This window comes from Copidosoma floridanum, unplaced genomic scaffold (genome assembly GCF_036245765.1).
Source record: "Copidosoma floridanum isolate Cflo_tuat_1 unplaced genomic scaffold, Cflo_Japanese_pri ptg000020l, whole genome shotgun sequence".
Lineage (NCBI taxonomy): Eukaryota > Metazoa > Arthropoda > Insecta > Hymenoptera > Encyrtidae > Copidosoma > Copidosoma floridanum.
In genome coordinates this window covers 7563506-7581989 of record NW_028321897.1, presented here as the reverse complement: position 1 = coordinate 7581989, position 18484 = coordinate 7563506, and positions in this window count along the sequence as shown.

Sequence of the window (18484 nt, the reverse complement as noted above, 5' to 3'; positions counted from 1 at the left end):
TATAGATTAGGGTTCCGAGAATGGAAATGTCATTATGGAAGCAAACGATTTTACGAGCCCATCACAAAACCGCTAATTTAGGATGGGTTATTATGGTTGACTCTTTTAATTGCACAATAAATTTTTGGTGTGTATGGTTTTGACCGCTCAAATGATCAAAGGATCAATTCATACAAGGCACTAGGGGTGATGGAGACAATAAACGTGTTGTTTCATTTAGTTTTATGACAGCCAACAATTTGACAACTGTCGTGACATCCTGACCCTTCAGTTGAAGAAAAGGAGACAAGATCATAAGTCAGTAAAATAGTTTTACTTTTTTTTTATGGTACCCTAATTTTAGCATATAGGCTTGAAATTAAATCACTAATTCTAGGGAGTTGTAAAATAATCGTGATGGTAACTCGAGTAATTTGTAAAAAAATTCCTGGTAATCAATTGTAAAGAGTGAAGAGTAGTACTGGGTTTGAAAACTCGGTTAGCAAATTCTTATAGGACAATTGATGAAAAACGTACGCTGAAGCATGTAGTTAGATTTTATTTTTGTATAAAACGCATCACCGAATGTCCATAAGAGTATTAGAAATGACCGAATGATATTCTGAATCGAATTGTCTTTTTCTTTAATGATTGGCGCAAGAAGAGCGTCAATTGCCAAACACAGCTGTTCCATATTTATAACACTTGTGTGAGTTTTAATGTTTCGCTTTCTACAGAATAGCTGTGTCTATCGTAAAAGAAAAAAATTTTTCGATTCGACGGAGCTTGTAAAATAAGTAGTTGATAAAGCAGTAATTTAGTTGTTCTCAAAACGTTTATCAGCACCACTATAAAGAACCTAATTAAAGAACCGCACTAATGGTACAGCCAGAATTCGGCACTAATTAAAAAAAAGGAGCTTATAATTTGGCTCTCATTCGAAATTTTTTCTGCACTGCATTTTATAAATAACAGAAATTTCTACCACGTCCCTGTAACGTGTATTTTATCACATTTTTGATTGTTGTCATGGGTGTTACTTTAACTACAAACGGTACTTTGTTCTACATCATTTAAAATATGTAATGAAATTTCAGAAAATCTATATGCCCCATTTTTCACATTTTCATAATACTATTATTAAAACCAGAATGGATTTTTCACATCACTGCATAAAATGGCTTTTTGTTTTCAGATCCACGTTATGTTTTTTAGACTTTTCGCATATTTTTAAGTACATTTCTAAAGTTTTGAATAAAATACGCACCATTATTCGTCTATTAAGAAAACTATTGTATTTTTTGTGAACATTTTCATCGTTCCTTATTTTTTTTACCTGTTAGAAAAACGATGAAACACTATGTTCTCTTACAGTAAATGTATTCATGAATAGGTCGTATGGCATTTTTTGATTCATTCAACGTGGGTTCGCGTGTGCTATCAATTTTTAATTAATTTTATTAATAAATAGAGTTTGTTTTGGAATAAAAAAAAAAGAAAACTATTTCAACCAATTTTTCTGGATCAATCAAGTTTTTTTTATTGCTTTAATGCATTTAAAGTTATTTATAATTCCAAACTAAGTATAATTTGAATATATTTATTAATCAAAGTTAGCCAAAGTATCAATTACACGCACTCATAAAGAATTGATTAAAAAGAAAATAATTATAACTCTTTCGTCACATTTTATACACTTTGTTGTAAGCAAGTGTATATTTTTCAACATGATTTTTCAAAATCAATCACCGAAATCCGTTTCATTCGTTTTGAATGTTAATGGTAATTTTTCTTGTACAAACGAATCAGGCAATAAACGAACAAAGCAAATAAACGAGCAAATTGCATAAAATTGTCGGGTAGAAAATTACGCGTCGAGTAAAAGAAGCGAGAGCTGCCGCGAAGGAGGACAGAGCTGATACCGGGCGATTAGCATAAATTTAGCGCCAGCGGGGCGTCAGGTGTGCGCGTAACCTCCCGGCTTGATTTGCATACCCCTCATCCCGGGGCGTCTCGCAAACGACGCGTGATTTCCCCCCTGTGCTCTCGAAGCGCAGCCTCGGACAAATGGATTATCGCGGAAACGTGTAGTCCCGATACGTAGGGTGGGAAATGGGCGAAAAAAAAAAAAAAAAAAAAAAAAGCAATGTGACCAGAGAAAAGATATTTCCGTTTCCGGCTGTTGGTCGCCGAAAGTGCTCGTACGTGTGTGTTATACGTGACTGGGAAAGAAAGAAAGAAAAAAAAAAAAAAAAGAGTCTCCGAAGATAGTAAATGTGGGCCTTACGCTGCGATTTTGGTGACGAACGGCTGTTGGGGGCCGCGTTTGTGCGTGAAAAAAGAAGCTAACTTTATCCGCGAAGCCGTAGCCTTGTGAAGTAACTCGAGCTGATGATTTTTTTTTTTTTTTTTTTTTTTCATCATCACCCACCACTGGCAGTATATAGCATTCCTCGAAGCAGTTGGGTCTGGAGTGAAGAAAGCAGGAGAGGTGGCCGATTTTTAATTTGAAAGTAAAATATATTTTCGATGCCGGAGCGCGCATCCAAAAGCCAACCACAATGAGATATGTAATCACCCCACGCTCTTTGTCCCTCTATTTTTTCGTCATTGGAAATTCAACGATCTCTCTCTTTTCGAACCGAATCGTCTCCCCTTCTCCGGTGATATGCTGATTTCGTTGTTTTCCCCTTCGAAAATAGTGGGAGAGGAGACAAAGGGCCGTGGGCCGAAAAGTCGTCATTAGCATTTGCCGGGTCCCCCGTTTCCCTGAAAGTCTCGGCTCTTTTTCTTCCTTTTTAATATCCCTTTCTCGAAAACGCATGTACAGCTTGTTCACTGGACGTACGTATAGGTGTACTCGCGCGTATGTATGGTGAAACAAAAGAGAGAGAGGATTGGAAAAAAAGAAGAGCGTATACGTGGGTCGTTCAACTCGATTGACGTTGCTGAAGCCACGGCTTTGGCTTTCTGCGCGCGGACCTACGGGGAGATAATGATGGGTCGAGCGGAAGCGACACCATCATCATCTTTTTGGACACGGACGGAATTAATTACGTGCACGATGAAAGGAAGGAAAATAGGGGGGGGGGGTCGAGTGCGCGGAAGAATTTTTCGGCGGTGCAATGATCGGCTCTTCGTGTGTACACTTCGATTGTTAACTTTCTAGAAAGGTATATAGGTACGCTGGATCCACAGGAGTACCTCTTTTTTTTTTTTTTTTTTTTTTTTTTGTCAAAGCAACGAGTGTAACTGGGCGCGAGTCGTTTGTTTTTGGTGTTAAACGGTGGGGTGTTCTGAGTATAGAATATCTCTTGTTATTGTATGTGCTGAGAGCCATCGTACAAAATTTACACTGGATTGGTAATAAAGAAAATTACTTGTATTTCCTACGAGTTGGAAAAAAAATAATTTAAAAAACACGCGTACCAGTTTTATCGATGTCACTGCAAAACTCTTGATCTTTTACGTTTGGTTACAGCAAAAAAAAATTCAGATAAATAATTTAGAAAATTGTAATTATTTATTTATTACAACATTTTGTCTATTGTGTATAATTCTGATTCAATCGAGAAACAAGTGCAAAAATAACGAGTTGAAGGATTTTTAGTCCATTTCAGTTGGAAGTTTGTTAGTATCGCAACAAAAGACACGTTTGCTTAAAATTAAAATAACGTTAAGAATACTTAATCAACTAGACTTTAATGCCCATTCCATGAATTGTCTAGAGAAATACGAGTTTTTTATGCGTCTGTTTGGTAAATAAAAATCTTACTCTCTGAAAAAAACAAAAAAACAAAACATTTTAAACGATACGAACCGATACAAAAAAAGGTGAAATAAATCTGTAAAAAATTAACATCATGTTGTGTGTTAATAATTAACAAAATATTGACTAATAAAGTATTTTACATTTTAGCGTTGTACGACGATTGTTATATTGTTTTTACAGCTCTGTCGTCGTATATGGGCTAATAATAAAAAAGGCCATTTGTTTCTTAAAAATTCACAACACCCCAAAAATCTCCTCGAGTGATAATCCAATGGCAATGAATTTAATCCCACATCGAAAGTCCGTAGCCCAATGTCAAGAAAGCCTCAAAATTACACCGGTCACCGATGATAGGAACACAATGTATATACTGCGTGATGCTGACGAGCAGGGGACGATCGGAGAGTACGCAAGTATAATATATTCGAGAGACACACCGCAGCACGTGCAGTACTCATATATATATGTATATTGTAGCGCGAGCGATTCGAGAAAGTCAGAGGTCACTGCAAACAATCCGTCGCGTCCGTGGGAAAGGCCGCCGGTACATATACACAAATACTCATATAGACGCGCGAGATGACGATGGACACACGCAACTGAAGAGCAGATGCGATCGAGAGGCGAAGAGGCAAAACATGTACGGTACACCACGCAACATTATGTATACTTATATGTAACCGATGCCATATATAGTCGTATTGACTCTTTATTCCGCACATTGTGCGCATGCAAAATCAGACCACTCGTTGACTCGAGACTCGTTGCGCAATGAGATTCCTCTTTGAGATTTTTGTAAACTACTGCTGTCGGTATTTTTTTAAAACGCAACAACAACGACGCAAAAGTATTTGAAAAAGCTTGGCACTCGGGAAAGTAACCCTCGAGGTAACGGCAACAACAGCCGGCCAGCCAGCCAGGGGGAGAGAAAAAGACACACTTGTAGGCCAACCCTAAATATATAACAGCCACGTCGAACAAAAGTTCGGAAAGTGAATGAGTTTCTTCGTCGAAGTTACTCGCAAAGTTGGCGTAGCGAATAATTTAACGCCGCGCTCGAACTAAAATATAGAGCGGTTAAGTAAGTATATACGGCTGAATCTTGTTCTTTGGCGGACGATTTGTTGATCAGCCGCGGGGAGAAGAAAAAAAAATTTCTTAAAAATCCCACCCTCTTGGGCCTCAAAGGGCCGGGGAAACTCCCCCACGAAACATCCAAATTAGGTGGCCGAGGGTAATTACAGCGCTCCCCTGGCAAACGAGTACCTCTGCTCTTTTTTTTCTTTCTCTCTCCACTCGACCGGACGCGTAAATGGTAAAAAAGAAAAAAAAAGAAGAAAAAAAAAAAAAAAGAGAGACACGTCATATTCCGCTCTCGTTTTTCTCTTTCAGTGGCATTACCTATCGGGCGGGCAGGTGTCCCCCCTCGGTAGCAGCGTGGGAGACGCAAACACCAATCTCTCACGAGAGAGACACGGTATCTGTGCTCCCTCTCCCTGCCCCATTATACGCGTTATAACCGAGCGAACGGCGTACACCTACAGCCAAACGAGAGGGAGAGTGGGTGGCGTCGAGAGGGGCAAGAGTCGTCATGGAGACACGCGGAGAAACACACACGGGTGAGCCTCCCACAAGCCCTTTTTCACCTCTGATGGTGATGATGGGCTCTCTTTTTGTTTGTCTCGCTTGTTTTAACCCCTTGCCTCTCCCACTGTAGGAATACAGATACTCGGGAACATTTTTTTCTACGCGCGCCAAGTTTTGGTACTCTCGTTTTTGCGACGAGGAATCAATATACGTACACCTTCGAAAACCCGTATTATTGTGTTACCGTGTTATTACAATATATTATCGTGTGTAATGTAATCCACAAGGATGAGGATGTAAGACGTATGAAGTAGGGGTTCACTGGTCAAACAAATTTTTCCACAAAGAAAGGAGGGAGGGAGGAAAAAAAAGACACAGGCGAGCGTTCTCAGCGATTATCCCGATGCTCGGTCACGTCGTACCGATTTTTTTCCGTTTTTTTTTTTTTTTTTTTTTTTTTTTTTTTCCATCATCGGGCAGTATCCTCCGCTCACACCCCTCTCGCGTATAGTATGTATACACGTCTATTTTGCCCCATGCACCTGGCCAGCCCTTCCGCGAGGGGAGAAAAATCAGAGGAAGAGAACCGAAGATATAAATATACGGGGAGAGCAAAAGGAGGGCGACAAAGCGTGTCTGTAATAATCCATACAATGGACGTACAATCCACGTACACGCACGGACGTGTGTATGTGTGTATATATACGTGTACCAGTCGCGCGCCCCGCTTATCGTTAGAGTCTGGACAAATAGACCCAACACGCCCTCGCTCTCGCCCTTTCGGCCCGTCATGGGAGGAAGAGAATATCACGGAGGCATATATATACCATACTTTTCGCCTCACCCCACGCCCACGCGCACCCTAGGACATCAACTGTCTCCTTCCTTCCTTTTTTAATTATATTGATCTCTGCTTTGGGAGATTTTTTTTTCGCCGCACGTTCATCATAAATGATGCCCTGATCAAATATCTAATCTAATCAAGGGAAAAAGGCAAAATTACACTCTTTGTTTGTCCACGGGTCTTTGAAGCACAGCGTGGCATCGTATTTTTTTGGTAATTTGGCTTGTATACTCTCTCTCTCTCTCTCTTTTTTATTAATCCCGTTGCGATTATACATATGCTGGTAAGCCCGAATCTCCGAAACTCGGAGTAATGAACGCCTCTCGTAAAAAATCATGACAAGTCAAGCTTTGAAGGAAAATAGGAACTACCCCCTACCAACTGCAGCAAAGATACCAGAAAGGCAGATTGTACGAGTCGTTGGTGTTGGTAGTGGGCGATGATTCAACGATTCGCGAGGGATAATCCGTTTACGAGGCGAGCAGCGCTGGTTCCATCACCACCACCACCCACACTGGGGTAAAAAAAAAAGGGGGGCCGATCGGGGGTGATTGCAGAGGGTGTTTCTGTGAGAGCGCCGTTCTTTGCTGCAGCGGCGCACACACACACACACACCTTGGCTTTTTATTTTTTGTCGAGGGCGTGTGCGAGGGCAGCGTGTATATACCTGAAACACATAACGTGTGTATCCGAGGGACACGTACGCTCACCGGTACATTGTACAGCCGTATCTCTTTCCCCTTCGCGGTGTGTACACGTCCTTCCGTTTCCACGCGGGGGGAAAGGAAAGAGATATAGTGTGTGGGTAAAGGCTGATGCGGAGCCGAAGAGGGAGCAGCTCGTTACTATGGGCACGGGCCGTTGCCATCGCAATTCTCGGGCCACAACACACTATACAATGAGCTCCCTCTCTCTCTCTCTCTCTGCGCCTCGAGAGAATCGGTCGTCTGAAAAGAGGGAAACAAAAAAAAAAAAAAAAAAAACAGCTACGGATAGAATATATAGGCTGCCTGCGTACGTGTGCGCGAGTGTTGTGACCATTTGCGCGGGAATCAATTTCCGCTGCTCCCTTTTACGCGTTGCCGTGCTCCCTTTTTTTTTTTTTTTTTCTTTTCGGTGAACCTTTTTATCCGGGCGCGCGCGCGTGTGTGTATCTTTTGCTTATCGGGCCATCGGGATCGTCTTTGTCGTCGTCTCGTAGGATGACGGTGCGGAGTGAACGGGAAAGGTTACCGCCGACACCACATGTGTCGACGTTGGAAAAGAGCTTTTTTCTTTCTTTTTTTATTTTTTTATTGTGTATGATAATTTTGCGATTGAATAGTCACCGGGTCAAACAGGAGTCCTTCTGATGGGGAGCCAAGTTTTTTTAAAACCCCTTTATCGTAATACTTCTCGAGCTGACTCCATTGGTGATAAAGGCACTGCAGTGCACTCGAGCACGATGATGAGTTCCCTCTAAACTCTATGATGTACTTTTGATGCTTTTCAGAATCAGGTCACTACACGCACTTACGAACTACGTCGTGTTTGTCATGTGCGTTACGTAAAGAAGGGTAATTTTTACCTCGAAGCATTAAGCGTAATTTAGTCACTTACGTTTCCTCAAGACGTGCGGTATAAATTTACGCGCACATTCGTTGAAGCGTTAATGGAAATTGTAGACAAGTGTCCGTGGGTTTATTGTGTCAATTGTTCTTTATAATGGCTCTGCCGGTGTAACCGAGTGTAACTATAGGTACATATATGTATTTTTACACACTCGCTGAAACGACCGACGAACCGATGGTTTATGAGGAACGACCCGTTATATCTTTATACAGAAATATTATACGTTAGTCCTCGTTTTTAAACAATTATGGACATCAACTATGACGCACTTTCCCTTTCATTCGTCTTTTTTGTCCACAACATCGTGTACGGATGGCAACTATTAACTTTGAAATTCGTTCCGATAGACATACATGATATTTTTGTTCATTTGTTTTTATTATTTCCTTCCGTAAAAACACGTATACCCCCTTTCAATACATTCTGAAATCAATACTCAATTCAACTCAATTCAGTTTAAAAGTACAAGTACAGTTGAATTTGTTGATTGTGCTTTTCGGTATAATTGACACTGGAGCTAAGAAAATAGGCGAGAAAGCGCAGTTGTGCTTCAGGAGAGGGTCCATTTCAACCTGTACGTGATTCTGATTTTGGAGGCGAAAAATCTTGGATCCCCGATTCGGAGGTAAACCACCTAAAAAAAAAAAAAAAAAAAAAAAATGAAAATACAGGGAGGGTAAAGGGGACGAACGAGCAAAGAAACGTTATCCTGCAGTGAGTATGAGCCAGCACGAGAAGGAGAGATAAGACCCGTACATGGGTGGAAAAAAAAAGACGGACAGAAAGAGAGAAAAAAAAAGGAGGGAAAGCACGTGGAGGATGAAACGCGCGTTAGCACCGAAGGGGCGCGTAACGCACATTTGCGAGAGCGCGTAACGTTAAAAAATGTGGGTGCGGTTGCTCCTGCACACATATACATATTATATACCTGTGTAGAAGCAACAAAAGCTATATATATATACGGGAGGAATATAAGCGTGCCGGGCGCGTGCTGGGCTCGCGACAGCTGCGCGCGTGCAGAGGCCCCTCTAGACGCCGCCGCCACCACCGCCGACGACGATGCACCTGCCCCCGTATAATATATACCATGTTCTGTTGCCTTTTGGCTCTGGCACCTTATGCTCTCCTTCCTCCTCTTTATGTTTTCCCCCGCGTTTATCCTCTTTCTCCCTTGGAGGCTGGTGGTTTTTCGACCCCGGATGGGTGTACCTATACGCGCGTACAGGACATTGAGCTCTCCGTGAACGAGGGATGCACCTGAAATAGGGCGTTGGCCACGTTAGCCGGTGTTTTTTGACAAATCGATCGAGCCTTTTGTTGATGAGGAGGAGGACGAAGAATAATGCTACCTGTGTCTGATGAGAACCGAGTGGAGCTGTTGGTTTTTTTTTTGGGGGGGGGGGAGGTGGGATTTTTGACACTTTTCATGTCGGCTCGTGTCGATTTGCAATCGTCTTACTGATAAATTATACCCACTAAAATTAACGTCAAGCCACACCCAAATTGCATTTTATCATTGCCAGTTGTCTCGTGTCATCTGGACTTGGAGGAGACAAATCTTTCGTTAACGCTGAATTCCAACGCAAAAGGTAATCCCAAAGCATGTCATTCGCGCGTGATACGACGGTATACAGTACATTTTTTTTTTTTTTTTTTTTCCAACACGGTGCAAAAAATGTAAGCCGATTTGTTCATTGTCTATATAACCACAGCCTCTTTTGGCTCGTGCGCACGCAACAACGGCAACACGCCACTTTCGATTTTTCCTTTCCAATCTCTTGTTTCTCCTCCTTTATCTTCTGCCGTACTATATATATACTGCTTCGCTGTTGCGTAAAAAAAAAAAAAAAACAACACACACATGTAATCGAAGGTTGCGCGCTGTAAATGTAAGTATATATACGCGCTTTAAAAGAAAAAGAAATTCCATCCTTCGCTATGTATGCTCTTAATGACCGTACAGCGCGCGCGTATGCAACATATACATACACGTCTATAATATATAAATATACTTTGAAGAAAAGAAAAGAGGATAATGTGTATATATATATACACACATGCATGGGCGACTCTTAGCTATTCAAGACGGTGGCCCGCTCGCGTATATTTTTACCGAGGCATAAGTACGCTCACGTGCAATATATGCTAAATTGTTCCGAGCATATACGTATGCGTGGGTGGAGGAGGAGCAGGTACACATACGCGCAGGCTTGTGAAGTTAAGTAACTCAGAGTTTGGAGGGGATGAACCAGAGGACTTTCGTCGAGTTGCCCCTTGTACACTTCGAGTTTGAGTTGTCTTGTTTCTCCAACGATTGGAAGGCCGATACATTGCCGTGTGGGGTGTGTATAGCCAATGGTGAGCCTTTTGCTGTCTCGTACCATCAGCATCTCGTTGTTTACCATCGAGCCAACCAATCTCTCCTAGATGATGTAACGCACCTTGGTACCCCTTGGTACCATACCCCGCGTTACCTTCTTTTCTCAATCAGCCGGTCAACCCGATGACGGAAGTAAACCCGAAGCCCACCTGTATACGTTTGCTCGAGGGAAATAAAAGCTCGGGTCGATGTGGACAGGATGCGCGTGACGATTGTATCAAGCGACGTACATGTCTCTTTACTACGCGCTGGGATGAATCTTAACGCTACAAGGGACTCATCTTTTTCTTTTTTTTCTTTTTTTTTTTTTTTTTTCTCTTCTCCACTTGCTCGATGCAATCGAAACGAGACTCGATTGGACAATCCCCAAGGTACTGGATCGGTGTTACGCAACGAATACATATACTTTTATGCCAATAGAAGACAAGGTGGGAAAAAAAGAAGAAAAAAAATAGGAAAGGCAGAGAAATCGACGTTCCCGACGTTCTAGTCCACGCGTATATAATAAATATATACACGTGGGGTGAGAATAGCGGGATCTAAAGGCGCGGCCGGTGCAAGGAAATGTGATGGCCAAAAGGAAAGAGAGATGATAATAGTGTACACGAGAAGATGGGGTGGAGAGAAACGACAACGGCGCCGGCCATCACGCAGCTATATTTATACGCGCGTGCGTATACATGTATACGTGGCGTGCGATGACAGATGTTGGCACGTATATACACGGCATTTAGATAATTAATCCGAGGGCTCTCGGGGGCTCTTCTACGTACGCGCACCTATATTATATTGTCTCTCTCCGTGTACTTATTACGCACGTATATATTGTACACCACCGAACACACGAGTCGAGAGGATGAGGTTGTTATTATTACCCCACCCCCCTCTCTCTCTCGTGTTTTTACGACGTTATACATTCTCAGGAGACGTTGCAAGGGTGGAAGATGCGAATAAGGTATAATCTAACGGGGAATAATAATAATAATAATGATATCCTGCGCGTGCCCACACGATTCGTCTCGCACGGCTCGTCGGTCGTGCCCCGAACACCCCTATTGCTATGTTTCTATATACAAGTACCCATTGGCTTGGTGACTTTTCACTGAGAGCCCTTTTATACTTCTTCTACGTGTAAAAGTATATGGTCTCTGCGGGTAAGCCTATATGGTACAACAATATTATAACAATGAGCTGATTTGCCTCACCCCCACGATTCGATGGACAAGGCTGTTTTAACAATCGTGTACTTATACAATGACAGCTTATTCCTGGTGACAACGATTAATCCTATGTGCACAAAAAAAAGAAAAAAAAAAAAAAAAAGAAATCGTAACGTCGAATCAGCTGGAAATATTGGCAAAGTATCTCTAGCACGGCAATCACGGCCCCGACCGGCAGTTGCCGAGGCCCATTTAACTCGGGCCCTCGAGAATTTTGCGGGTCATTATCCTCCTTCTCTTCGCTCGTGTCCCAACTTGGAGAGGAGGAGGAGGAGGAAAAAAAAAGACACGCGATCAAGAAGCGTATCGTCGTCTCGTGCCTGTACAACCCACAGAATCGGCGTAGAAGAAGCCCGAAGGAAAAAAAAAAAAAAAAAAAAAAAGGATTCAAGAGAAGAGGGAGAGTAGATCGATAGCTCCTCTCTTGTTTCGAAAGATCGGGACGAGGGGTGGAAGAGGGAGACGCGAGTTGGTGGACGCGCGTGTGCCACCGACACCCCGACATTATCTTACCTTCCCATTCTCTCTCTTTTTTTTTTTTTTTCTTTCCTTCCTTTCCTTCTCCTGGATATAATATACACGAGGAGATGTATATACCTGGTGGCACGCGCCGGCCGGGCAACAGCTGCTCCCGCTCGATTGTCGGACGTTTCTTCCTCCCTCTATACGTTATACACTCGCCGCTCGGCTTCTTCGTCTCCTCCCGAGCTGCTGACCATCTCTCGAAGGAGAGTTCCTTGCCTTTTTCCATATACAGAAGGGAACAGGAGGACTGTACGCGTGGCCCTATTCGTGCAAGGGGTGGGGGGTGACGTGAGGGTGCTCCGTGTACAGTCCCCGGGTGGAAGACAAAGCTATATATTGCGGGGCTGACGCACTTTTGGTCACAGGATGCAGGAAGATAACGTTTATTTGCGTCCATGGGCGCGTGTGTGTGCACATTTAAGTAAGAACAGGCGAGGGAAAACGAAAGTGCAACGGCTCCCTCGGAGCGTGGCTATACAATTATTGTGCAGACGCGACGAGCGCAGACGTTTTTCTAGGAAGAATTTTTTTCTTCTCCCCTCGGTGTTGACTTTTTTTTTTTTTTTTTTTTTTTTTTTTTTCAATATCTCGCGAGTTGCCGATACTTTCAAAAATTTGGGTATACGAGGTCGGGGGATTGGAAAACAAATGTGTCACCCAACGTTCTATCGTTGCTTATCACGAGCTATCTCACCATTGGTACTAATGGCTTAATCATCGGTCATATTTTTATGTCAAATTACAATTGTCGAATGCTCGAAATACATGAACGATAAACAGCGTATCCCGGTATCCACTACCTAGTACTATATCGCAGTGAACACTTCAAGCGTGAGAAACGATATTTTATTATTTTATTACTGTATACGTGACAGATGTCGTTCTTCGATTTCATGTCTTTTGGACTCTCGTGCCACATCTTAGTAATATAGGCGCACATAATTAGAAGGGGCGACTCTACCGTATGATGTAATATGTAAAAACCATAATCAGGAAAATACAGGGTGTATGCACGAATAGCAGAAGCGCGAATAAAAAAAAAAAAACGGGTCATGCACCGGTGTTTTACCTTAGACGAGAAAAATCGATGGGGAGAGATGCAGAGATTGAGGTCTGAGATAAGGAGCGCGTGTTGGTAGCAATAAAACGAAAGAAAAAGATGGGAGGGGAGACCCGAGAGAAGGTGGAGTATAATATACAGGAACAAGCGTGGAGCAGATGACGGCAATGATGATCTGGCGCGTGCCGCTCTCCTTTCTCCTTCTGTGTGTGTGTGTGTGTTTGTGTTTGTGTGTGTGTGTGTTTGTGTTTGTGTGCGTAAGTACGGTTAGGTGTTTTTTCTTTCCCTCTTTCTTGGTGTAAGCGATGCAGCTTATGCGTATATAGGAAAGTTAAAGAAGGTTGAGAAGAAGAAGAAGAAGAAGTTGCGTGTGCAAGATGACGGCTGCGCGCGTCCTCTGTCATTTGCCAGTCTTACCGATATATACCGATCACCAGGACATGGAAAGAGACAGGCGCGCTCAAATGTATAAATATATATACCTGCATGTGGGGAGCGACAGCTTGTTCCGGTATAGAGCCGATGTGGTAATTTAATGGATGCACCGATCTTTTTTTTTTTTTTTCGCTTAGTGCCGTACGTGGTTTTGTACGGTCGATGTAACGTATATGTAACTGTCGTGGAGATGTAGATGTTGCCTTTAGTATTGTGAAAATGTGTTGCATGGTGTTCAATCTCCTCGTGATCTATTCATGGAATGATGGAAAATGATGAATTTTATTGAAAGTCATATGAATGTATAAATAGATTTTTCCCAATGCGTCTAGTTGTGTATGCGTGTATGTAAATAAATTTTTTTTTTAGTATGGATCAATACATCATTATACTGTAATCGATAAGTTGTCATTTTATTTATCATATTTTTACTTTCAGATAAAATTTAATGTTCTTGATACTTATAGATGAAAACCGGGTTTTTATTAATTTAAAAAAAAAAAAAAAAAACAATTCCAGCCTTAATTATAGGCGTTGCGTTAATAAAAAAAAAAAAATAATAATAATAATAAAAAAATAAAGAAAAAAATTGTACCTATAATATATTATCAGAGCACAAGGCTAGATGCTAAGTTTGTCATTCAGTACGATTAAAGAAACTACGTCACGTCGTGTTTGATTTGAGTTAGTCGTGAACGTCCAGCCAAGATAATGTATCGATATAATTTTTTATTAATTAATTATTCATCTTATTTTTGTGAGAAGTTTTTCCGAGAGCAGAATTTTTGTAACGCTAATTAAAAAAAAAAAAAAAAAAATTAAATAAAGTAAATAAATAAAAGTCCCTCTTATATAAACGACTCAATCACAGTAATGCACAGCATCAGCCTGACCCAGCATTAAACGTGCGCGCACACCAAGTGGTAAAACCGATCTCTTTTACCTTTTCAAAAGAAAGAAAGGTGGAAAAAAAAACAAACCAACCAACCAACCAACCAAGAAAAAAAAGGCACTTATACACATTGGCTCGTGCCGGCGTCTCGCGGCTGTGATGCTGGCGGCTGGACGCAACATCTTGCGCGCGCGACTGCATCACCCTCCCTGCCCTCCTCCCGAAAATACCTGTTTTTCTCTCCTGCCGTACTTAAAAGAAAAAAAAAAAAAAAAAAAAGGAAAGAGTCAAGAAGACGAAGAACAAGAATCATACCGAGGGGGAGAGGACGACGCAACCCTGGCACCTGCTACCGCAGCGAGCGGTAACTCGAGCTCGGCACGAGCCAAACCGATCATCTCGCCCGTTGTGCTCCTCTCCTCCACCTCCTCCTTATCCTCTCGCTCCTGCGGCCTCTCCAGCTCACTTTCCTTCCTTTTATTTTATGCTCCTCCACTTTTTTATGGTATCCGAGGCTTCTCTTCTCCACTGCTATATACGTGCGCTTTATTTCCGCCTTGTGTTTTCCTCTACCGGTTCATGCCCTCGTTTTTACGCTTAGATTACCATATCGAGAATCAATACCACCTGACCATGTTTGTTTTACCAATGGGCGTTACGTCATGTTTGGGTTATTGCTTTTTTTTTGTTTCTCAACTTCATGTTCATCAGTGGTGCTTACCAAACCTCGTAGTGTATAAATGCTATAGAGCATTATGATTGGGAGTACCATGGATCGAGCTCTAATTGGTTTTTTTCTAACCAAGTGCCACGTAATATAATCAACAGATGCGGGGAGTACTCCTTGGACATACGCAAGCATGAAAAATATAATCAAATGTATTCCCGTGTTTCGCATTTTTTGTTTTGTTTTTACAACCTAGTTATTATATGCTAGTTCATTTCATCTATAGCAGATTTACATCATGGATAAAATCTATGATGAAAATGGGGTTCCAAATGATTTTCATTATTAAAAAGAAATACCCTCGATTTTCGTTTGGAGTAACAAAACAGAGTGAGCCCGACAAAGTTGAAGAGGGAAACGCAAGGTGCGTGTCCGGGCAGCAGCCGCCAGATGAAAGCGAAAGGATGCTGCTCCTGCCTCGAGGCAACAAAAAAGCGCGCGGACTGTTGCTGCCTCGTTCCGTTTCTTTTTTTTTTTCTTTCTTTTCTTCTTCTTTTCTTTTCATCCTCTTCGAGCCGATACAGCTGATTATTTTCATTTGCCTGGCTTTTTTAAGGGGTAGCATAGATTGTTGCTCGTTTATTTTTCGACACGTGCGGCCTTCTCGATCCGTTCCTTGTGGTTGCGGGAAAATTGGTTAGTACGGCTTTTGGGTGAGCAATGTTGTATAGGCATCTTATTGCCGTTTCTCTCCTATCCATCCATTGTTTTTTAAGAGAATCGTTCTAAGGAATAATTTAAAGTGCACGTGTAAAGGTGCTTTAAAACCTTTTGAGATTTGAATGATCACAAAGTAAAACCTCTAACAATACATTTTTCAAGTCGCGTAAGATAAAATTTAGGGTTCCCAAAGTACAGACAAATCTCAAAATCATTCGGCCTTTGTGTTTTTTGCTACTACTAAATGAAACACAAATTTTTCCGGCTTCCTCTTTTATATTTACATGATTACTTTGTTACTTGATTCCACAAGTTCATATGACATAGATAATTGGACTTGACTAAGGAATATTTTGAATGTAATTTCCCTCAAAAAAATCTGACGTTGTATGAATTTTTTTTTTTATTTAGTAATTTTGTCTTGAAAAGAAACGTTTGTTAATCAATTTCTGTCCTCAAACTCTTAATTTTAATTTGTAAATCATATTCACAAAGCTATTATTTTTAAAAATATACAAAAACCTATGGCACTGAAAATTGAAAAAAAATTTACATTTTTAATGAAAGATGATTCTTAAGCTCAATTCAGTACATAGTGACCTTTAAATACTATCGTACAGCGTTATTTATGCCAGTATAGTTTCATAAATGAAAAAATTTTTAATGTTTCATTTTATTCATGCACACTTTGTATTTGTTATATAATACCTATGTTTAGGTTCGTTAAATTCATTTCTATACTCGTTGTTCGTTAGCAAAAGTAACGCGTTTGATTTCTTACACCCCAGTCGAACACGAAAAAATCTAAAAGAAAAGGGCACACTAGAATATTTAAAACTGACAGCTTCCATTGTAATTAAAATCCTAAAAATGTATCTTCCAAGCAGGAAAAAAAGTTTTTTTTTTTTTTTTTTTGAACCTCGTGGCGTGGCCAATATTTTTCAAGAAGCAAAAAACGTGACGAGAGACAAAAAAAGGCAACGCCGAAAAATACACTCGGTAGGGGGAAGAGACACAGTGCTCCTTATCACCTGGCAATTAGTTAATAGCAGCCACGCGTCTGCTCTCTCAATTAAATGCCTTCCTCCACCCCCTCCGGGGGTGATCCATAAAACGCAAAACTGCAGCTCGCGAACATCTGTACCACACACACCGTCCAGTCTCCACTCTCTTTCTCTCTCTCTCTCCTTTCCTTCCTACTTACCTCTTGTACACCTCTCCGCGCTATCGTCGAGTCATCGGGCACAGAGTACAGCAGCTGCCGCTGCGTCTCATCTGCTCCTCTCCATCTCTCTCCTCTCCTGTGTAATAATATATATATATACGTGGCTCGTGGCGCGTGCCGCCTGCATGACGTGATAAACATCCCCCTCTACCCAACTATACATGTATATATAATGCCTTTACCTTGAGAGGTCTTCTTTTCTCTCTCTCTCTCTCGCGTGTGCGTTCGTAGACGGGAGGGAGGTATTTAATGGATATTTATTAGCGGGCATATCATGCATTACCTGTATATATGGGCGCGGAGCTTGTACAGCTGACGAGCCAAAGGAGAGAGAGAGAGAGAAATCGACCTCGCGACCGAGCGCACTTTTGTATATATATACACTCGCTTCTGATGCAGATGCGTTTCTTCAGTTTTTTTTCTTCCTCGCCTCTCCTCATCCCCTTCGATCGTTAATATACTCTGCTCCGCGTACTTTGCCCGAAGATTATTTATCGAGATGATTACGAGCTTTTCTTCCTCTACGTTTTTCCAATTTGAAGTTTTTTTTTTTTTTTTTCTTTTTCCCCGGGCATTTAACGCGTTTAGTGAAGCAATTTCCCCAAATCGACTCGCATCTGATGGTTCAATTAGGTCTAATTCAATTTCACTGGCACGACATCGGGTAATTTAGTAGTTTGGTAGACGATCATTTCCAACACAGTACGATTTAGTGTACATATTATATAAGCTCTCTCGTGCTGACTGCTCATACAAAATTTAACCATTGGTTTTTAAAATGTAAGCATCTTTATTTTCAAGTTCTAGTTTCGGTGGCAATTGAGGGCAGAGAAGAAAAATTAAATGAGAAAAAAAGAAAAGGAATAAGAAAAGAGAGGAGAAATGAATGGGAACGAGGCGAAAAGTGAGGAGAAAGGAGATAACAAATTTTAAAAAGATAAAGATGAAAAACTAGAAAATAGAAAAAAACAAACAAAAAGGAGATAATAGATTAAAGAAAAAAATAATTGAGTGAAAAGCAAGATTTCATAACTATGGTTTTTGACAACTGAAGTTCAAGTCTCAAGGACACATTGCAAATTTCGCCAAATACGCGAAGTCTATATAATTTGAAAACTTCGCCTCAAGTATAACGTTAAATTCAACGCTGAATCCGTCAGTTATTTTTAACAATTTTCTTTAAAAACAAAACAAGTAACATCGAACAGGACGAGTCTAATTGTCCACAGACAAATCGTAACTTGAACATCAAGGATAATAGGAAACCTTGGCGTCTCCTGCGGTTGGACACCAATTTTCGTGTTTTCCCACACAAAGAGCCCCAACCACGCACTAGATAGTATCAATCAATACGTACAAATTTCACACCCGCACACACGCATCAGCATGACGGCAAATATTTACACGAGCAGAAGCTGATCCTTGCAACACTACACCCCCTTCGAGTCGGAAAGTCATCTGTACCTGTGGGAAGAGCATACACACACGCACACAAGTATGTAATTACACACATGGTACCTATCGCGTCCAATACAGCAGAGATGATGGCCCTTTGTGTATATGTACT